At 44.9% G+C, this 23,703-nt stretch overlaps 1 protein-coding gene across 1 annotated transcript in view; it reads right to left on the bottom strand.

The window, feature by feature from the left end:
• ZFHX3 (zinc finger homeobox 3) overlaps positions 1-23,703 on the bottom strand; it is a 1,295,574-nt gene that overhangs the window by 474,379 nt on the left and 797,492 nt on the right. The window lies entirely within an intron of this gene.

Raw genomic sequence — 23,703 nt, 5'->3', positions numbered from 1 at the left:
AGAATAAATATAGAGAGAAAAATGGAAGCTAGCTGTCTCACTATTGGAGAAGCAGTTTTTTCCCCCAAATATACAAAAAAGGGAACCCTAGAATGCTGTATGATTGGAATTAAAAGTTTCAGTATGTTTTAAAAATAGATATAGATCCTAGCTCTGTCCACTGAGAGGACCTAGAAATAATGACACACTCGTGGCACCGATGCCCAGAACCTAATGCCTAGATCTTGGTTTTAAAATTCTGTTCTCCGCTAAAAGGATGATTCAGAATCCCTTTGAGACGATGGCTGATTCTAGGACAGGTAAGGTACAAGGTGAGCCTGAACATCTTGTTGCAGAAAGTGCTCAATAAATGAAGAGGACATGTCAAAAGGGGAGAAACGGCTCCCACTGTCCAACTCTGCCACAATTTGAATGTGAAAATAAATAGTGATAGTAATGGGTTACAACCCAGTGAATGATACATAACAATCCATGAAATCATACTGATATAAATGAATGAATAAATAAACAGACAAACGTGGGGTAGAGAAGGCTCTTCATCGCAGTGGAATTGAACTAAGAAATGTAGAAGAATGATGGAACTAGAAAAATCTCCTTTTGGCAAATAGCCTAGTAATAACGGATTCAGGCAGGAATCATCAACGGATGCTAAAACTAGTGGGTGAAAGTTTGACGAGAATTGGATATTTACATAGTCTCAAAGTATCTCCCCATAAATTTCTCATTAATCACAAAGGGAAAAATAGCAACTATCTAGAGGAGAAACCTGACACACACCACCTTGGCCAAGTAATCCAAGATAACATCACCAATATTGGCACCAACCCAACATTGTATCCCTCTAGCTGGATGCGCTGAGGAAGACAAAACGTTACTTCTGGGTGTTTCTGCCAAAAATTCATCACCCGGAACTAATCACAAGGAAACATCAGACAAACCCAAATCGAGTAAACTTCTACAAAATAAATGGTCTGTACTCTTCAAAAATGTCAAGGTTAAAGAAAGAAAAAGAATGGGGTAAAGATAAAGAATGATTGAGGAACTGTGCTGGTTCAAAAGAAACTAAAGAGATGTGACAACTAAAGGCAATATGTGTTTCTGGGTAAAGCACATTATTGGAAGGATGGACAAAATTTGAATTTGGCCTGTGGATTCGTTGATGATATGGTATAAATGTTCAATTTCCTGACAGATAATTGTACTATGATTATGTAAAATAATGTCCTTATTCTTCGGAAATACACACTGAAGTCTTTAGGGATTAGGAGGAAGGATTCCAGCAATTTATTCTCAAATGACTGAGAAGAATTACACATATATATGTCATATGCCATACGCAATATATATATATATATATATATATGCCATTTCTCAATTTAAATATTTCTGCAGGAACCTGGGGGCTAAGGAGATAACCCAGGTCCCACGGGTCTTTGTTTTTAGACCAACTTGCCATGGATTCCCTGTCCTGTTTGTGGAATTGCCCAGCCCTACTCTTAGCTTAAAGAATGTGAATGCGATTGGTTTGGGGGAAAAAACCCTGTTCCTAGTTAATGCTCTCTCTTTTTTTACTTTTTTGGTGAGGAAGATTGGCCCTGAGCTAACATCTGTTGCCAATCTTCTTCTTTTTGCTTGAGGAAGATTGTCGCTGAACTAACATCTGTGCCAGTCTTCCTACACTTTGTATGTGGGAGGCCGCCATAGCATGGTTTGGTGATCAATGTGTGTGTCCGCACCCAGGACCCGAACCCGCAAATCCCAGGCCGCCAAAGCAGAGCGCACGAACTTAACCTCTATGCCACTGGGCTATACCAGTCTTTTGTTTTGTAGCCCTGAATTTAAATCCTTTTTATTTTTATTTTTTAAAATTTTATCCAATTGGACTCAGCTACTTTCAAATCTGATGCTAATCCATGAGTGAGAGGTCCCCAAAGCTGCTCTGAAGCTGCCATGTCCCACAACGACTCCAGCCCAGGGCCCTGCCGCCCCTCAGGGTGCGGTTGTGCCGCAGCCTCAGCTCAGTCTGGGATCTGGAACATCTTGGCTCTGAGCTATGAAACTGAGCTGGAAAGAAACCAGCATTCTCTCCCGAGCCACTTCTGTGCTCTTATTTCTTGGGGATGTCTTCTAGGCCGGGGTGAAGGCGCTGTCCCTCATCATAGGTCATCTCACCCTTCGTTTCTTCCCCTGAAGGCTCAGGGAGCCTGCAGCGCAGAGCAGGCATGTTGATGTGATCGACACACCTTCCACCTGCCTTTTCCCAGCCTTCAGGTAAACATCTGCCCTTCACAGGCCGCTGACACCTGGCTTTGAAAACCTCTCAGACCTATGAGCCTCCGGATTCTGCCGCCATCTGCCACCTTGCCCCTGCTGTACGCACAGGCCCCCGTGTTCCGGGGATCGCAGAAGAGGAAAGGCAACTTCTGATTACTGGGCCAGGCCTTGTCACAGCTGAGGCACAGAGGAGCCACTGATTGGCTGAAACAGTTATGGAGAGTGACAAAGCCATGGAATGGGGCACTGGTGTCATCTTGAGCTTCAGTGGCTAGAAATGGGAACCACAGCCCCAGCCAGAGATACTGTGGCCTAAAGAGTCCAAGGCAGAGATAGGAACTTCTCTCCGCCCGTATCATGAAGGTAAACACTTACTATTGCCATGACAACAATGATAATAATTATTACTATTTAGTATAAGAGTGATGATATTATTTAGTATAATACTACTAATAATTTAGTTTAAGAATGATGATGATGATGATGATGGTTATTCCAATTAACCCTCATGCTCACAAACTCCAAGGAGGTACCATTATTACCATTTTACAGGGGAAAGGAAGGGAAGTTCAGAGGGGTGAAATAACCAGCACAAAGAGACACAGCTGTTAGATGCAAGAATCTAGTTTCAAATAGAGGTCTCTGTGATACCAGAGTCATATAGAGAAGACCCACTCAAATAAATGTTTGCTCTTTGAAATGACCGCAAAGTCCAAGTTTACCAGTTAGGTCTCCAATTCCTGTCGTCCCAAATGCCTTCTTCCATCTGATTCTACTTCCTGACATGGCAGGTCTCACAACTGCAATCATTTCTTTCACCTGGAGCGACCTCAGCCCCAAGGGTACTGCCTCCAAAGGACTTTTCTCCCTTACTCGCTCCAGGCCTCGATGCTCAGAACTGGGTACTCCTGCAATTGTAATTGCACCTACAGCCTTGCTGTAGAATAACTCATCACACGTCAGAACATCAGCATCTGCTCCATGTGGGAGCACCGAGGAGTCAGGCTGTCCCTCACACATAACCTCCTCGCCCTGTGCGTGTTTCTGTGCCATCTTCACTCTGCTCAGAGGTAGGTCCCAGCAACCAGGTGCACCAGGGCTCAGCGAGAGAGAAAGTCATCGGCAGGTGGCTGAGTCTCAACTCGGAGCTCGTGGTCGTGTTTAAGCATGACTGCTGTGGTAAAACATTTGCTCTGAGAACTACACCCTCTATTTATCTGTTACAGTAGTTAATTTCATCTGTTTTGCAGAAATATTTACTAAGGATGAGTGATGGAGGCAGGCAGCTGTGGCTGCAGCCACTGCAACCGTATGGTTTATTTACAACCAGGGCTCCGTGGGCAGATAGCTCGAAGAGGATTAAATTATACTTTGTAGATTAAAGTCCTGAACACTATAAAATTCAGAAACCTTTGTATGCTAAGCAAGAACTTTGACTTCCATCGGGTTTTAAGCTGATATTTTTTGCACACATAGTAAAGAGTGAAAACTTTTGATATTTAAGTATTTTCTTAAAAAGCTGGCAGACTATCAACTTGTTCCTTAGGCAGTCGACTGGTTAAGGAGAGGGGGAAAGCAGCTTCACAAACACCTTTCAGAGGACCAGTGTGGCCGGCTTCTTTCTCGCTATAAACAAGGCCTCTCCATCTCTGTTTACTAATCTCCTTGAGCTTGGGCAGGCAGCCCACTTAAAAGGAAACCGTCCCAACCTGTCAAAGCCATGGTTTATTTTCTGCTGGCAGCCGAGGCATACCCCATGTAATTACATCTCAAGCACACAACTACTCCAAGTTTACTTGAAGTTGGTTAGAAAATAGGTCTTAAGGAGAAGCTCAGGGTTGTCCCGTTCTTCCATGCCACTGGGAGCAGTCAGTAAGTCTTCCTACAATGGGTTGTTAATCACCACTCTGGAAGGGTCCTTCACCCTCAGGGTGTGTCATTTCTCCCCCCTCCCAGCCCCCAACCCCAGCCTCCATCCCCTTCAGACCCTGAAAGAATTCGGTTCAATTTAGCCTTCTCCTTGATCTTTAAAGTTTCGCTCTCAGTCTCTTTCCACTTGAAGCCGCGTTTGATGTTTCCACGGGCGTTTCTACTGATGGGCTTCACCCAGAGAGCTTTGTCGTTGACTTTGAGAGTCTGGTGTTCAGAGGACGGACTGATCTTCGCAGGTGTTATTTTCTGCACACAGTGCAATTAGCCACACAAGCCAAATTGGCACAAGCAAAGCACTCAAATCTCTTCTCATTGAACCCTTGGTGCTCTTCGGGAGGCTCTTGTGGCACCCACATTCCCGGTTAAGGACAGGAAAATTCCCCACGGATGACCAGCCCTCACCAGTGCAGGTGAGGAGCATGGCCCTGTCAACTTAGCCGCCAGCAGTCCCAGGAATTCTCTTTTGTTGAGGAGAGGCTGGTGTGTTTACGCAGAGAATCAGACATCTTCTCATGGCAATAAAATTGGTTTGGTGGAGAAGCAATGACCTCATTAAAACACAGTGGGAAAATACTCTTTTAAAAGAATCTGAAGCAAGAATGGGATGGCTTCATTATCCTGTCTGAGGTTTCCAGAGGATCTCGCATTTCTTGGCCTTCCATTTGGGGCATCCATAATACAGATCAAAGCAGAACAGATTCCTAGGGAGTATTTTTTAAACTTTTCCACCCAGGGGTCCCCCAAGGGAGTTCTCACGGCTCCCCAGTGCCTCTGCACCTTTGTTTTGCCACAGTCGTGGTATTGAAAACCTGGGAAGGATGCAGGAGGAGGACTTGGCAGGCTCGACCGGGAGTCCCCTTGGAATCTTGACACCATGTTGGAGAACAAAGTGATCAGAAGCACAACCATCATCATCAAACAGGATCTGTGAGATGCTGTACAGTGGTTAGTGCTGTCCTGGGTGAGGTGCGATTAGCAGCCGTGTTAATGAGAGGTGATTGCATCATATCTTTCACCCACAGGATCTCGTTTTGTTTTCCCAATGGTTTTAAGAGCCCAGGAGTACAGATGTTATCAATCAGTCTTTGCATGTGAGGAAGTTTGGGTAGAGAGGGAGTTTATCTATCCTCCTCTGTCTCTCTCTCTCTCCCTCCCTACTTCCTCTTTCCCTTCTGCTTCCCTCCCTTCCTCCTTCCCTGTCTTATTCCTTCCTCTATTTTTTTCTCTCTCTCCTTCCTTCTTGCCCTCCTCTCTCTCCCTTTCTCCACTCTCCTCTTCTGCCCTCCCCTCTTCTGCCCTCCCCTGCCCTCCTCTCCCTTCCTCCCATTTCAGTGATCCTTGAGAGCTTGGGCCTGATATTCATGGCTTCTGCCTTCCCATGTTTTATTTTAGTTATTTCAGAAACCATGTTGCCTTTCTCTACATAGAAAAGGCTACTTTCTTTAAAATGAAACGGTGGGGAGGGGATGCTGTGTGTCTACCAGCCCCGATTCCAGTGAGAACACATCTATAGAAAGCTGCTCTGATACCACGTCTGATTTCTTCAAACCCTTTCTCCCGATGATGACCTTTTCCATCCGGGACAAGAATATCTGCTCTTTCTGGGTGAGGGAGCACCCTGATTATAGCTTCATTAGAAAATGGTGCCACTCCTTCTTGCAGTCTAATTGGTTGACAGGGTTTGGGATTCAGGAATGTAAATCACTGACCGTGTGCATGGCCCTGCTTTTATCACAGTGGAATCCTCAGCCGTCAAAGAGAATGGATATGCAGAGCAGTTCATTTTATGTGTCATTAAAAGAACCATAATTGCGACAATAAGTCTTTCCTGGATTCTTATAAGAGGTGTACGCAGGATTCCCTGGGCTTCTGAATGTCTTCTTGACACCCTATACAACTTTAGGTGTGGCGGCAGCTGTTGCAGCTCCAGGTAATAAAGACTCAACCAAGAGAGTTTGCCCCATGTGGGATTTCTCAGGCTTCTCATGGGCAGTCTCCTCAGTCATCATTTCTCCGGCATCCTAACTCTTCCATCAAGGGCTGCAATGCTCCAGTGGGCTGGAGGCAGCATCTCTCCACAGTCCTGGTGGCCGGCTGGCACTCTCACTCAAGGGACATTGGTTGGTGAGCAGGCTTGAGAGTTTTCAAGGATAGCGTCTTGGGGGTAATTCCCTTGGAGGGAGTTAGCGTGTTTGAAGGGAAGTTTGTGCTTCCCTGGGTTTCTGTTCCACCCCCTGGAAAGCAAATCATAGGCTTGCCAACCATAATCTCCTCAAGAACACACAGGCCAACTCACCTGGATCCCAACCCATTTGCTGGTCCAACCAGTGACCTGAAAAAGGCAGGTGTCAGCGTCAGATGACCTTCTCTACGTAGGAAAGGGAAGTGACACTGGTGGCATTAAGTGTTAACGGTCCGAGAATACATAAGGATGGCAAGTTAAACAGTAATCACTAGGTAACCATCTCAGACAGATAGAAAGAGAGGGGAAAAAACCCAAGAGTAGCTATCTTTAAAGAGAACAAGCAGATCTGAGTAATCCAATTTAGGGGAGATAAGAGCCTGCTGCTAGTACTGTCCTTTAACTGGACAAACGCCTTCGTCCAAGTGTCAACCCCAATCCGGAAGAGGTCACCGCACTGGGCCTGCTGCCTAATATACTCCTGAATTGGCTGAGTGGCTTTCCGAACAAACACACTGGTCCAGCAGAATTGATTTTCAACAGGCCGTATTGGTCCCTAACGTAATTATCCAGCAGTGAGTCAGTTCACAGCAGCCCCTGCATTTAAACGCTGCTGGTCAGCCCTGGACAGGGTATGGCCAGCACTGAGATGCCTTCTCCAAACATCACTGGGGAGACCTTTTTTCCCCCAGCTACTTTTCTCCCTGCTTCCTAAATAATTTAAACCAGCAATTGGGATTTTGCGCAGCTCCCTCTTAAGTGGGCATTATCTTGCTCCTGTTGATGGGGAGTTGCACAGACATTGGTCTCATGTGCCAATGAATATCAAGTCCTGGCTGTTTGATAGGTGAATTCAATTTACAAAAAAGAATCAAACAGAATCCTTTTAAAACACTACCAAGTTTAACCTCTTCTCTTCTCGAAGGCTTCTCAGCAGCACAGTTCCGGTTACCTCTGTGTGTCCAGCCAGCCAGAGGCAGGTCGAAAGGGGGGACCTCCCAGCACAGCACACTCTCCCAAAAGACTCACTCAGATCACTTAGTCCAGATCCTACTTGGTCAAAAGAGAGCTTCCATTTGAATATTACAAAATCTTCTAAACCTTTTTAGGGCCCCAAAGCTGGGAGACCTTCTCTATGTAGTATGATAACTCTTAAACCCCTGCCAGGATACCCAGTAAAATACCTTCTCCCTGGCTGCAGGAATAGTGGCAAGCCCAAAAGATCACAACTTTTCTGTCCATTCATCGCTTCCTCATCCCTTGAGAAACTTACAATTTTCTCTCAGTCTAGAGAATTACCATTCTGGTAATATCTTATACACATCTCTTTAGCTCATGCCTTGAACCCACAGAGAGCTCAGGAATGGGGTCTAAGGCATCCTTGGGCACACCACCTGGTACACTGCACTGTCTAAAGTGGTACTCAGCAACTGTTTGTGGAGTTCCATTCAAAGGATTTGTAACGATAAAAGGACCACTCAATAGCTGTGTGAACTTGGGCAATAGCTTAACCTCTCTGTGCGTGTACTTCATCTGCAAAACGTGGGTGATAATGTTACCTGCTGCATCAGGTTGTTATAAGGATAAACTGAGTTAATATTTGTCAAGCTTTTGGAACCCAGCTGGCACATACGAAAGCATCAAGTAAAGGAGGTAGGTGATCAGCTCGTTGGGGTAGCACAAGGAGAGTACAATAGAATCAGCCTGCCTGAGTCCTTTCCTCATCTGGGACCTCAGCTATGGTGAAGGCCACAGCCCGCTAATCAATTAGAAGTGCCATCCAGCCCGGCCTCCCCAAATTGGCTTGGTGTGCCTGAGCCAGGCTGTTTTCCCAGGAGCTGTGTGGTCTAGAGGTGGAGCAGGGCACAGAAAAGACGTCCCCACCTGCCCTGACCCCCTTCTGGGGAGAATCCACACAGGCTGTGGCAAGGAGGTCATGGTGGCAGTGGCCATCGGGGAAATTGATCATCTAAGTTCTCCAGAAACACTGTTCGATCACAATCCACCTGCTGGGAGCCTCTGCTCTGGCAAAGGGTAAGGCACAGGCAGACCTGGTCTGTGGGAGACAGGAAAAATGTTCTCATTTGCTCCAAACACTGAAGCCACCCATGGGCTCAACTCACCAAAGGCGTTCGTGCTGTTTTTCACTTATATCTGAGCTTCTCTGGCCAAAGCTGGGACCCACATCCGTTTGTTCACTCCCTCGGGTTGAACTGGCATCCAGCTTGGCTTGAGTGACCTTACTGAAATGAACATTTACTGCATTATTTCCGGGGGAACCCAAACTAACACATAAGTGTTATTAGTAATAATGTGCTGGACACTTTTAGGTGCTCTCCTTACATGAGTTCATTTAATCTGACACACAACATTATTGTCATTTCATATGAGGAAACCGAGGCATGGAGAGGTTAAAGAGGATGGCCAAGATCATAGAATTAGCACCCTGAGCCAGCTCATGGCCACTCACCCATCCTGCCCTCTGCGGGGGTGAAATGGACAAAGACACTGCAATTTACAAAATAATATGAATACTGTTAGTACACATTCATTCAGTTTGCAGTGAGAAATGAAAGAGGGGGCAGAAAACGAGGCAAGGAAGAGAAAGAGGAAGAAAAGAAGTGGGAGATAAAGGAGGAAGAGATAGGAAAAAGGGAAACCCATTATTAATATTTAACATTATTATTTGTATTTATCAAGTAAATAGTGTTCGCTATAATCGTAGGTAACATTTACGGAGAACATAAATGTACCAGGTACCAGATCGTCTGAAGTGCTTCACATTCAGTTATTTCATTTAATATTCACGATGAAACAATTAGTTACTAATATATGTCTCACTCCTAGAGAAGGAAACTGAGACTCATGTTCTGACTTAGTAAATAGAGGGCCCAAATCTAATCACTTAAGGCTGCGGGATTTAGCAAATAAAAATACAGGGCAGCCGGTTACATTTGAATTTCAAAGAAACACCAAATCATTTGGGAGGTGCTTATACTAAAGCAACAAATAATTTAAGACATACTTATACTAAAAAAATTATTCGTTTATCTGAAATTCACATTGAACTAGGCATCCTGTGTTTTATCTGGCAACCCTAAACAGAGGCGTTATTAGGTTGTCTCAAGTCTTTATAGTTTTAAGCTGGCATAAACTTTTAATTTAAGATCCCAAGTGTATGCATCAGATCATTGTGGCATCTGTAGAGATGCCAGCAGGATCCAAATTTGTGACTGGTTTCAAATGCAAGTTTCAAGTGCACAAGTAGAATCTCGGGGGGGGGGGGGCGCACAATAACCAGCTCTGTGCTCTGGGGGGTGCCCACATGCCGCCCTCGTGTCAGGGGGCTCCCCTCCACACCCTGGTCACCTGTGGATTTCCACCCTGACTTCCTGACCACATGCATTCCACCTCCTGCCCAGCTCAGCATCTGCTTGCAATCAAGCCTTTTCTGCCCCAAACAGGATGCCAAGGCTTTCTCCACTTCAAGTGTGCACAGCTGCCTGGCAGATAAAGACAGCATCCGCGTCCACCCTTCCTCCTGCCTGTCCTTCCCCTAAAGAACTGCTGAATAGGGTCAGGTTCTGGCTGTATTTTTCAGTCTCTAATTAGCAGATTCCAATTCATCACCCTGAGTATCTCCTGGCATCAGCCCCGAGATTCCCTCCTCTCGCCTGGTGAATCGGTCTTCATTTAAAACCCTCTCTCTTAGCCCTAAATGGAAATCAATTCTGCAAGTTTAGCAAATAGTTAATTACTCCACAAAGGGGATTGATTGGCCTTTGATCACCAGAAAGCTCTGCAGTGCTATTAGTCTCTTTCATCTGTGATTAAACCACAGAGAGAAAGAAACAAAAACTAAATTAGGCTTCTCCTGTTATCCTACAAATATTTAATGACGGGCTAATCTCCTAGAGGTGTGTTCAGGGGATACGCGTTCCATCTGGAGCCGGCTTCCATTCAACCTTGAACCCAGATTCCATCTTTGTGGAGAGCGCGGCAAAGAACTTTACAGAGGAGCAGAGCTGGGCTCAAAGAAACCCTTTGTAGGACACACTCTTGTCTGCCTTTTCTTCTCTCCTCTTCTTATGTATGTTTTAATGCAGATAAAGATTTTCCCAGTGGACTCCTGGCATGAATAATAATAATAAAAAGGAAACCTAGCTTAAAAAAAAAAATTCCATTTGTGTTTTGCTAACTCTCTGGCTAGAACCAGAGAGCGTCCCATTGATTTGCGGATGACGAGAAGCCCTTCACCCGAGTAATAGGCTCCTTCACTTGGTGCAGAAAAGGCACGTGTAATGGAGTGTTCTGGGGTTACTTTCCCTAAACAGGGTGCTGAATAGCAGGACAGGAGCTGGGCTCTGCTTCATGCAATAGTCTACACTGATGCACATGGAAAATTATACTCTAGAAAAAGGCACTTGATGCATTGTGATATAATAGTCCTATAAAGCACAGAAGGAAACTGAGGCACAGCAGGGTAGAAAGAGTAAGGATGTTGGATTCAGGCAGGACTGAGTCCAAATGCTTCTCTGCTTAATAGCTGAGTGACCTTGGGCAAGCTGATTATTGTCTCAGACTTCTGTACAAAGGGGATGATAATGTCTACTTTACAGGCCTTTGTGCTGATCAACTGCAATGGATTACAAAGGCGCCAAGGGCAGTGCCTACATATAGTAGGGGTGTTAGACGTTAGGGCCGCTCCCCTCTCTCCCTACTCAGGGGCATGCAGCTAGTTACCGACAGAGCCGAGCCTGGAGCTGCTGTCCTTCCCAAGTCCAGTGGGTTTTCTCCCCAGTATTCACACCACCTCTCCACCATCATTCTGTTCCACGGTTGCCATTCTGCTAAGAGTCTACCCTAGAGACCCACATTTCTGAAATAACATCAAGGCGCCAGAATAAAAGAAGATACTATGGCCAAGAATAGATACGACTGGTTTTTACTTGAATGTGCCCTTTCTGAATGGCGGATTCCTCCCCACGCACCCCAATCAGATAAGCTAGTTTGGTCTCCAGAAGCAAATGTGAGATAGTGCCCAACAGACTGTTCTTCAATCTGCCACTTTTGGCTTAATAGAGACAGCCGGGATATACTTTTTATCACCCTCATTTGTTCTTCCTGCATTCTCATGTGCATCCCTAGAGGTCATTGTGGGGTTTTTCTCTTCATAATTTTATCAGACAAACTCTGCTAATTGGGCTGACCCAGGGCAAGATGGCAATGTTGCAGTCAGTCACCTTTCTCTTCAACTTGTCTCCACAGCTGAGGTGGGACCTCTCATGGCAGTGACACACTCCTTGTTCTACAGTCTAAAGACCAATGGACTCAGCACCCATGACCTGGTGGGAGTCCCAGCTCTGACATTTACAAGCTGAACGGCCTTGCACAACACAGTGGCAATACTAACAAGTTTAATTAACATTTGGTAAGCACCTTCATGTGTCAAGGACTGAGCTGGCATATCTGTGAGGAGGAAATAGATTAATTATATAAAAGCGTTTTAGCTATTATTATTACAGTAGGTTTTGTCAAGTCCCACTCATGTCCTCTTAACACACCCTACACATGAAGGCTGCTGGCTGCAAACACTGGTGACTCCCTCTTGGGAGCTTTCTTTTCTGTCCATGGGAGTCCCCCAGCCCTGTGCTGGGACGTGCCAAGCAGCCAACAGGGCAGAAGGCAGTCAAGCAATGATAGACCAGCATCCTCACCCCTTGAGTGGAACAACTCTGAGTGTCTGTTCTGCACTGTCTCTTGGAGTGGCCCTGCAGAGTGAAGCTCCAGTTGTCCACAGTGGAAATGTTCTCAATAATACACATTCCACGGGCTTCTTTCCCTTCCCCCCTCCCCTATTAGGCTGTTGATCTTGTAAATGTCTTGGGATTACCTCCCAAATAGATGATTTCTCAAATTTTTATCTCTGGCTCTATTTCTGGAAAATCCAAACTAAGACGTGTTAGTGATAAACAAGGAGAGAGAGAGAGAGAGAGAAATAGGAACGGGAAAGCAATGATAAAGTCTTCCAGAAGGGAAGAAATGGTGAGGAAGTGGGCTGGGCCATCTCAGATGGCAAGTAAGAAGAGTGGAGAAGGCCAGAGCCTTCTAGAACTAAGAGAGAGAAAAAACATCAAAAACAGAGACGCATGGAGGCACACACATGGAGAACATGCCACTCCAGATGAGGCACCTCAATGCCGGGGGTGGTTCTGCCAGGAAATGAGAGAGTTAACCCTAAAAGTCTCCTTTCCTCCAGATTCTAAAAGGAGCCTAAGAATGACAGCTTCACCTAGAACCAGCAGACAGAAATGTAAAAGGAATCAGATCTCTCCTGGCAGGAACTTTTTAGTACTTCAGAATTTGAACAGTCTTTGGGCAGTGTACTGGTTAAGTTGATTCTTCATCCAAGTTCTCTCTCAAACTCACCACCTCTCTTCCTCTCCAGCTGTAACAGCCTCCTGCCTTCGTCCTCTTCCATTGTGGTCTTCTCTAACACATTCTCCATACCCACATCCCACTCCCTGAAATCCTACAGGAAATTCTCATTGCTCTCAGGAGAAGGAGGAAGACTCCAAACCTGCCCACAAGGCCTCAGCCTCGTTTTGGGTCTCTTTCCCCCTCCTCCTCACACTCCAGTCTCATGGAACAACTTGCTGTTCCTTGAACAAGCCCAGCTCCTTCCAGGGCCTCCCATGAGCTCTTCCCTCTGTCTGGCTTCCCCACCCCATACATCTTGGCTAACTCTTATTCATCCATCAGGAGTCAGCTTAAATGCTCCTTCTTCGGAGAGGCCTCCCTAATGGCTTTTATGGATTTGCAGCAGACAGCTTCTGAAACGGCTCCCCATGATTTCCACCTCCTAGTATTCATACCTCTGTGTGATGCCCCTCCCCTTGAGTGTGGGCTGGACTTAGTAACTTGCTTCTGATGAGTGGAGGATGGCAAAAGTGATGGGATGTCACTTCCCGGATTAGGTTACAAAGACTGTGACTTCTGTCTTGCTTGCACTCTCCCTGTCTCTCTGGCTCTTCCCCCTGGTATGCTTGGGTGAAGAAAATTGCCCGGTTGTACACTGCACTATGGAGAGGCTACATGGCAAGGCACTGAGGGTAGCCTCCAGTCAAGAACCCACAAGGAAACAAATCTTGCAACAACCTGCTAAGTGAGCTTGAAGAGGACCACTCCCCACTCAAACCTTGGGATGACTGACACTTTGGCTGCAGGCTTGCGAGGGACCCAGAGCCAGGGGCACCTGGCTAAGCTATGCCAGGACTTCTGACCCATAGAAGCTAAGATGATAAGTGTTGTTTTAAGCCACTAGGTTTTAGGGTAATTTGCTATGCAGCAATAGAGAAATGAACCCAAATTATATCTCATCACTATGTGTAGTCATTCCACAGAGTCAGTGACAGTATACATTTTAGGGCACAATTTCACACAGGTATTGACTGCAGAACAACACACTCTGGTCAAGCTACCGGGATTTGAATTCTGGTTCTGTCGCTTGCCAACTAGATGACTTGGTGCCAGTTATGTGACCCCTGGGCTTTGGTTATCTGCAAAATGGAGGTAATAATGAGTTACCTTATAAAACACTCTGGGAGTAAACAAGATAACACTTGTAAATTGCTTAAACCACTACGTGGTACGTAGTAAGCACTTAATAAATGCTACCTATTATTATTCTTATGAAGATTATAAGAGAAGGTATAATATAATTTTTGAAAATTGAGCATCTTGCTTTCTGCCTAGGGAGATGCTGCAGTGCACGAAGGAAGACAACACAAGGTAATAGACAATTAAGTGCTAAAGCATGTTCTTTAGACTCAAAAAATTGAAGGAGTTTAGAGGAGGTGAGAAAAAAATGGGCTGGACTCTTCTGGAATGTTTTGTGTTGAAACTTTAACAAGACATGAAAGATTATTAGACCCCAAGTGGGCATGAAAGGAAGGCACACAGAATTAAAGGAAGGTGCAGAGAATTGCAGTAAGGAGCCCTGGGATGAGCATAGACCCAGAGGTCGGAGCAATATAGGAGACTAGAAGAGTGAGTGGCTTTGGCTGGAGTGGAGGATGAGTACCGGGAAGAAAGTGACACTAATTAGTGCAGAAACTTGCACAGCAATGACAAGTGTTAGACTAGAGCCTGTGGGATGGGGGAAAACTTTGTGGCTTGCTAAATGTTTGAGAAAAGTGCTGATGAAAGGAGGGTTTAGAGAGAGGAGAACCTGGAGGCTGAGAAACCTCCTATTATTATGGCTGCATTGAGGATAAAGTGGAGGCCAGAGGCTGCCTGGCTGTGTGCTGTGTGCCCAGGGACATTCAGAGACACCCCAGATCCTGGAAGAAGGGACAGAAGACCTGGGATGAATGGGCCATGACTACTGGGTTCACCGGGGCCTGTGGAGTCTCGACTCATCCGGAACTGCGTTCTTTCTGGGTTGAAGTGGACACGTCTGAGAGGGGCTCCCTTCACCCACACGCCACCGAAGCCCCGAGGCATGAGTGTTTGCAAGTTGGTGCGTGTTTAAGGTCAAGAGAACATTGATTTCACCCTGAGTTGTGGTGGAAGCTGCTAATTTGATAAGACAGAGCATTAAAGATTCAGTGTGGATTGGTATTGATCATGGGGCAGGTCTTGTTAGATGAGATTTTTTTTTTTTTAATGATCAGACAACTATTGGTAGAAAACTAAATAAGGGTCACCCACCAGAACCTTTCTTGTTTGAGGGGCTATAAACCCGAGTAAGAAATGTAGTGATTGAGTGCATAGCTTTGAAGTCAGACAGATGTCAGTCTGAATCCTGTGTTTGTCACTTATTAACTGTGGCTTTGGGTAAGTTACTCAGCTTCTCTGTGCCTCAGGGTCCTGATACACACAATGAGAGGGTTAATGTCTATCGCGTGAGGTGTTGGGAGAGTTAAGCAAGATACAGGTGATGATGATGGTGATAACAACAACAGATAATCTTATTTGAGCTAATGGGCTAATTTAATCCTCACAACCACCCAATGAGGAAACTGAGGCACAGAAGTTTGCCAAGGTTATACAGTGTGTGGAGCCGGCATTTGAAGCCAGGTAGTCTATGTACAGCACTGGTACTGTTACCCCCTGAGAATACAGCCTTAACATATGCATGGCAGTGTCTGGCGCAGAGGTGCTGATTAATGCTGAATAACTGAGAGCCATATATATTGATGGGGGACCTAGAATTCCATGCTGTCCCTTTTATCAAATCTTTACAAGCTGTTGGAATCAGTTTTTGTATTTCCCTGATGGGATAGTTCAGGTAATAATGCAAAAGAAAGCGATGGAGGATTATGAGCCCCTAACCCAACCTCCTACAGAGAAAACCCAAAAACAAATAAAGAAAAAACTGGATGAGGGAGGGAAGAAGAGAAAGGAAGATGCAATGGAACAGCAAAAGCAAGCATAATAGCAAAGGAGGAAAGGTGGGTAGTTTCAGAATTTTGAATTTGAGATCTAGAAAAGCTCATCAAAGCTTGGAAAGTGTCAGCAACTGCCACATCACTACCTGAGCTCTGTCCCCAAGAGAATCTTGTGGTCTGGAATAACTGAAGGACTATGGTAGACTGCCATATTGGTGGCCCACAATGAACCACACCTCCTGGGATTCACACCTTTGTTTGTCCCTACCACAATGACACCATGTGACATGCTTTGGCCAATGGGACGTTAGCGCTCTATGCAAGTAGAGGCTCAATAAGTGTTTGTTCTTGGGCTTGTCCCCTTGGAAGCCAGCCATCCTTCTGCAAAGAAGCTTGGGCTTGAGGGAAGAGAGAACGTGGACAGAGACCCTGGAGCTCCAGCTCAGCTCACAGTTCATGCAGCTGCATGATGACCCCAGCTGTCGCATGTGGAGTAGAATTGCCCAGCTGGAATGGTGAGAAAAAATACATTGTTGTGGTTTTAAGCCACTAGGTCTTGAGGTGGCTAGTTACACAGAAATAGATAACCAAAATAACTTTCCTTATTTTCTCTTTTGAATTTAATTTTTAATTACACAAGATATATAGGAATCCATTCTTCTCTTAAAAAAATAGACTATTACAGATAAAGCTGAAGTTCTCTTTGATTACCATCCCCAGTTCTGGTCTCCTTCCCTCTTTGTAAAGGTAAGCAAATTAGAGGTTTGGTGTCCATCCATCCAAAAAGTGTTTTTAAAAACTTTTACATATCCAGATATATACTCATAGATAATGTATTCATTTTTTAGACTACTTTCCATGACAACTTTGGGGCAGTATTGAAGTGACTATCTTTATTTCTTTGAATATGAGGGTGACAATTCTCTCCCACAAGACATGGCGACAGCTTGGTCAACAGGAGGGATTTCTCCCCTCAAACACTGACTCTGAAAAAAGAAAACTGACTTGCCTCTAAGCACATTGTCCAACCCTCTGTCTCTGTGCTTGTGACCAACCTAAATCACTGTGCCGATGCCCTTTCTTTTTTTTTTTTTTTTGAGGAAGATTAGCCCTGAGCTAACTGCTGCCAATCCTCCTCTTTTTGCTGAGGAAGCCTGGCCCTGAGCTAACATCCATGCCCATCTTCCTCTACTTTATACATGGGACACCTACCACAGCATGGCGTGCCAAGCGGTGCCATGTCTGCACCCAGGATCCAAACTGGCGAATCCCGGGCTGCCGAGAAGTGAAACGCTCGAACTTAACAACTGGGCTACTGGGCTGGCCCCCTTTTCTAAGCAAACTCAGAGGAGGACATGCTCCCAGAGGAACTTAGCAGGCAGCTGGCATTTTTCATATTCTCATGAAGGGAAAATTCCTGCTGGACAACTGGTTCTGACAGGATTTGGGAGATCTATGGCAGCCAAAAATGGCTTGGCTTTCCACCCTGGCCTACATGCCTCCCTGCCGTCCTTGCCTCCCCACGATCTCAGTTCCCCACCACACTCCCCACCTACAGAAGATTTGCATCCGAGGAGAGGACTCAGCAGAAGCTCATATATCTGACAGCTCCGTGTTTTGTCAGTTTGCAAACAGGATGCAGGAGCCACTACAGTTCCCTACTGTTACTTACTTTGAAATTCCCCCTCCTTGGGCAGCTGAGGTCAGGCATGCTGCCTGGAGACCTGGTCTGCCATGGGATGGCCCAGGAACAGAGTCAGGAGGCCAGAGGAACAGTCGAAAGCATCTCTATCTAATTCACACCTTGGCACCAGCTCTCGGGAGCTGGCGCATCCAATTTACAGTAGGAGTATCTAAAGGGTGTCAGGCCTCACCAGACCCACACGGCACACTTCACAGAGTGTTCTGAAAGATCACTGAATATTCTATAAATGAGTCACAAAGAAATATCCAGAACCATGGATGAATTCATCTAATATTTCAGTACCCGGAATATGATTGAGGCGTGTGCTTAATGCAAGATGTTGCAGGACAAATAGGGCCCTTGACCACCAGGCAGTGGTAGTGCCCACATAAGTTTACAGTGATGGAGCTGTTTTTGTCTCCTGGGGGTAAAACAGAAAAATAGCATTGCCTTATTGTGGGCTTAGGGGGAGGGCAGACAGGCTTTCAGAATTAAGGAATATAAAACATTTAACAAAGAGTTGTCGAATAAATTTCCTGGTGGCTCTGTATCTCTTTAAATATCATGCTTAGTTTATATGAAGTGAACTACTAAAGTAAAATAAAAAGACTTAAAGCATGTTTTGGTAAATACATTGTGGTAGTCCAAAAGAATGGAAAGTGGGGTCTCACAGAGATATTTGCACACCCACGTTCATGGCAGCACTATTCACAATAGACAAAAGAAGGAAGCAACCCAAGTGTCCATCAATGGATGAATGGATAAGTAAAACATAGCATTTACATATGATGGAATATTATTCAGTCTTTAAAAGGAAGGAAACTCTGATGCATGCTACAACTTGGATGGACCTTAAGAACATTATGCTAAGTTAAATAAGCCAGTCACAAAAGGACAAATAAAGTATGATTCTACTTATGTGAGGAACTTATAGAGGACATAGAGACAGAAGGTAGAATGGTGGTTGCAGGGCTGGGGGAGTGAAGAATGGGGAGTTAGTGTTTAATGGGTATAGTTTCCATTTTACAAAATGAAAAGAGTTTTGGAGGTGGGTGGTGGTGATGGTTGCACAACATCATCAATGTATTCAATGCCACTGAACTGTACACTTACAAATGGTTAAGATGGTAGATTTTATGTTACGTATATTTTATCACAATAAAAATATATTGTTATAGATTAAAAAAAATGATCATGATACTTTGTAACTCATTCCATCAGGAGGGGGAGTCTATTTCTCCACTTCTTGGATCTGGGCTGGCCTTTCTTTGACCAATAGAACACAGCAGAAATGACCTTGTGTGAGTTCTGGTGGTAGGCCTTAAGAGACCTTGCAGCCTCTACTCCTAAGCTCCTAGAACCCTGAGACCTCCACATGAATAAGTCTCACCTAGCCTGCTGGAGAATGAGGGCCCCCAGCTGACAGCCAGTCAGCTCCTAACCAACCTAGATGCTCAAATAAGACCCAGCTGAGATCAGCTGAGCCTGACTCAGGTCACCAGAATTGCCTAGATGAGCCCAGATCAAATTACTGACCCACAGAGTCACAAATTAAATAAATGGTGGTTGTTTTAAAATACAAAGTTTTGGGGTGGTTTGTTATGCAGCAAAAGCTAACTGTTACATATTTTAAGCACTGCTCCAAATTCTACTGACTTGCTTGGCCAGCATGTTTTCAATACTGTAATATCTATGAAGACAGGCACAGTGAATTGTCCTTTCCCCATTGTATCTTCATCACCTAACCCTGTGCATAGCACAGAGTAGGCACTCAAAAAATATTTGTTGAATAAAAGAATAGTGTGAAATAGACTTATTTTGCTGGCACCTTAAATTTTTTTTCTAAATGAGGCAGAGAATAATGATAAATACAAGATAAATAAAATACAAGGAAAAAACTCAACTAGATTATATCTTAATTATCCAATATTCTTAATTAATGGAGCATGGAGTGATGAATTTTAAAGCATCTGCAGGCTCCTTCCATCCACCCTTTAACAAATATTTATTTAGTACATAATTTGTGCTGTGTACTATGCTAACCCCTAGGATACAATGCATAAGCAAGATGAATAACACCCCTGGCCTCATGGAGTTGCAGAAATTTATGCCATTAATTCTGTGTAACAGACAATAATTTCATTTTACAATTGTAGGTAGAAATGACAAGTAAGGCCATGGGTAGATATACCCGTAACAAATGTCATCTCATCTTGGTACAAAGTGTTTCCTATAATTTGATTTTTGTTGGCTTATTTTTTCCTATTCATTTAAATTTTAAAATTCATTCGTTCATTCAACAAATGTTTACTGAATGCTCTATGCTTGGTAGTAGGGCTATATAAGAGGAACTAGACACAAGTACTCTCTGATCTCATAGAGCTTGCTTCTAGTCAAGGAGACCATATGTATAATTGTATGTATAATCATGCTAAGAAACAAGGAATTACAAATTAGCCAAATGTCACAAAGGAAAAAGCACAGGGTGCTGTCACAGCGGAGCACGGCAGAGTCTGGGTGGGGCACAGCTGGGGAACTCCAGGGCATAGCAAACACTTGGCACAACATCATCCCACCAAGAGCTGGTGAGTTGTAGGACATCCTTGTTCTGTGCAGTTTTAAAGACGTGGGACTGAGTTTTAAGTTAATGGACTTGAACTGTTAACTTGCGAGCACTCTGGGTCTATGAGGTTTATCTTCCTCTTTCCCCGTCTCTCAGTTGCCACTGGGTGGGGACTTTTCCATTCATGGGAGTGTCATAGCCAAAGCCTGGACCTTGGGACTGCAGAAGTATGCAGATCCCCAGCCAAGATCAGCTGAGCCTGATGCAGGCCCGCGGAACTGCCTAGGTGCTCCCGGACCTGAAAGAGATGCTGAATTTGTTCCCTCTGCCCCTCTGGGGGTGGGTGAGCTGTTGAAACCTCTCTCTGCCATCTTTTCACCTGCACAATGAGGACATGTGCCTCCTCCACCCCCATCCTTTCTCATCACCTACCCTCCTTTGTCAGGTGCCCACAGGGCAGGTGACAAGCTGTGCTGTGCTTTTGCCCTCTCACAGGCGTGTGGCGACGATCCCCGAGATGATGTCTGTGAAGTGCCACATGTTCCAAGAAGAAAGGCACCCTCCAGAAGGAACATGAGGGATCATAATTATTATGCACCTCTGCAGAGAGGCCACGGGTACTTGGCATGGTGCCACCCCCTTCTCTGGAGACAGTTCCTGTCTGGCCGCGTGTGCACTTGCAATCACTGACTTTCTGCTTCACACAGAGATTGTCCTGGGCTGCAGGAGGCACTGCCTGCTCATCTGCCCGGGCTAGGAAGAGTAAGGATGCAGATGAGGGCCGGTGCCACGCTTGGAGCTATCAGTCAATGTTTATTCACTCAGCAAACATTTACTGAGTGTTTACTCTTGAGTCAAACACGAGGCTAGACATTGCTGGGGTACGAAGGCTTGTCATAGAGGAGAGAAAATATTTATGAGACACTGGCTATGGGGCTCAGTACCAGGCCAAGTAATATCTCATTAATTCTTTCACAGATGCAGAAACTGGTGTTTGGCAACATATGTAGGGTCTCAGAGTTAGTAAATGCTGGAGCTGAGACTTGATTCAATGTCAGGCCAATCCTAAACACTGTGCTTTTCCCAGCACATTGTTCTGCTTCAGGAACTTACGAAGATTCCCAAGATCTTCACTTCTGCAGAGGGTGAAATCCTTAAAGATAGGCGCAGAGCCACGTCAGGCCTCTGGCCCCCAGCTTACCATAATATACAGTCCTCACAGAAGGTCACATTCTCCCTCTTTCTACCCTGGAGTCACCTTGTAAAGTAACGTCTTTTCTCAGTCTAATGGTTGGTAGAAATTTCCAAGTGTGGGTGGGAGGAAAGAGTATTCCGGGCAGAGGAACCAACACATGCAAATTCATGGAGGCAAAAGAGATTTATATAGATAAGGAGGACCTGGGTGTGTTTGGGAAAAGAACAAAACAAAAGGTAGGGGAGAAAAAAAGGAATAACTGGTAGTGGCAAGATGGGAGAGAACCAAGCATCCAGTAGAAGAGGTAAAGAAAAATGGCCCTGCTTTCTGGTCAGGCAGGAAGGACAGAGGCAAGCACATTTAAATCAAGTAAGTGCAAATGATAACCACCACGATGCTTCAAGAGGATGGAAAAGGGTTGGCAGCTCGAGTGGGGAATGGGACATGCTGGCAGCACATTGTTTGCTGAAATCTTAGTTTAAACAGCAAACAATTGGAAACCGTTGCAGTGTTCACCAATAAAGAAGAAAATCCAGAGACAGCTAATGGATGGGACGTTTCGCAGCTATTACAAGTGAGCCTTATGAAGATTTTGCAGCAAGAGGAAAAGGGCTTATGATATAACACAGTGGAAAAAAAACACCATAGAAAATTAAACCCTGTCCTTTTTGGATTCCTATGTGGAACACATGACAGAAAGAGAGGGATGGAAAGAGAAAGACATTGGTCTTGGAGACTGTTTTGAGACAGGAAAGAAATTCCGTGGAGCGGTGGTTCTAAAGGGCAATCCATAGATTTCACAAATCACTTGATACTGCTTACACAGTTGTGTGCGTGTGTACGGCATGTGTGAATTTTTTCTGGGATGAGGTGCGGGCTCCAAGTTTTCATTATTTCTCGGAGGGCTCTTTGACCATGTCAAGACTATAGAGTACAGTTCAAATCACTGTGTCAAATCATTGGTAGAAAATTATTTTCTGTGTTGGTTGAGATTCTAAAGTGCTCTGAGATAGCTGAAAAGAGTTCTTGTCTATCTGCCCACATTCTGAGGACCCAGTCTGGGAGGCCGGGTCATGAATGATATGCGTGCGTGGCCCATGCCGTCCCTCTGCTGGATTCAACACTGCGAGTGTGTGTGCACACACATACACACACAATCTCTCTCTCACCCAGTGAGCAATTTCTGTCCAGTCTCCTGGGTTCCAAGGAGCTCACCAGGGAACTCTTCTGGGGAGCAAAGGGATTTTTACTAAAATTATTTCAGTGACCTCATATGGCTTTACAAAGTATTGAATTCCCTCTCAATAAATGGTCACTGGGAGAATCGAGCTCCACGGCTCTGGAGCCAAGTCTGAGATACACGAGACAGAAAGAGATCCCATGCGACTGTTGAACCAAAACGGCTAACTGCCCAGAAGACCACATGCCCTTAAATCAAAATGGCACATTTCACCATGTGAAGGAAGAAGGATAGTGTGCAATAAAGAAAAGAAAAATGGTCACTTAGAAAAACAAATGTTTCACAGCTTTTGAATAATTCAAAACAATGGTACATTTGACTGGATCACGTGTTCAAGCCAATTCATACCGTCATTAAAATGTTCTGGTGTTCTTCTGATCCAGCTCACATTCCTTCATTCACTGGGTGAACTGAATGACTACTTTTGTTAGGCCTGGCCTCTTCCTTCTCATCAAAGAGCACAAAGAACACACGCCTGCGGGAATGGAAAGAACGAAAGGAACTTAAGGAGTCCAGGCTCTGGCCAAGACTTGGGTTTGAATCCTCCACCACCAAGCAAATTGGTTCTATCCATGGAGCCTCACTTCCCTCCTCTGTGAAATGGGCAGTATTACTTATCGTGTAGATTGTACGGGAATTCTGCAAGCGAATGTATATACAGCATCGAATCCATGGTACAAGCACATAGTAGGTATACTCTGGCGGGTATATATGGAGGAGATAACTAAAGAAGGTCTTAACACCACATCCCTTTCCTACCACACAGGTTGTGAGCTTGTGAAGAATGGAAGAAGCGCAAACCCATCTCTGTAAAATGTTATGGAGGTCTCATTCCTAGGAGTAAGCCCTCAGCCTGTGCTTCTTGAGCCGTGCCGGTGTGAAGCTGCCCGGTGTCTCAGAAATCTCAGAGGCTCTCCATTTTACTTACAATCTTTTCTTGTCTCCGAAGAGCACGTGAGTTCAGTTGCTCTGGTGAGCGTTTTTCTCTGCTCTAGCTGAGCTCTGGATGAGCTTTACCATGCTAAGGGTCAACATGGCCCCAGACAGAATAGCATTTTAATTCAACAGCATTCAGTAGTTATTAAACTATGATAAATGCTAAAGTGGGAAAGATTACACTTAGACATAAGAAGTGTCACTTGAATCACTTAAAAATATTATAATGCATGGCTAATTACACCTTGACTATATTATCTGGTGCTGTGAAAACACTTCAGATCCTTAAGTAAGGTGCCATTTAA

The sequence above is a fragment of the Equus przewalskii genome, chromosome 3, assembly GCF_037783145.1.
Source record: "Equus przewalskii isolate Varuska chromosome 3, EquPr2, whole genome shotgun sequence".
NCBI classification, from domain to species: domain Eukaryota; kingdom Metazoa; phylum Chordata; class Mammalia; order Perissodactyla; family Equidae; genus Equus; species Equus przewalskii.
Note: the sequence above shows the minus strand (reverse complement) of the source record. Positions and strands in the feature narration are given on the sequence as shown.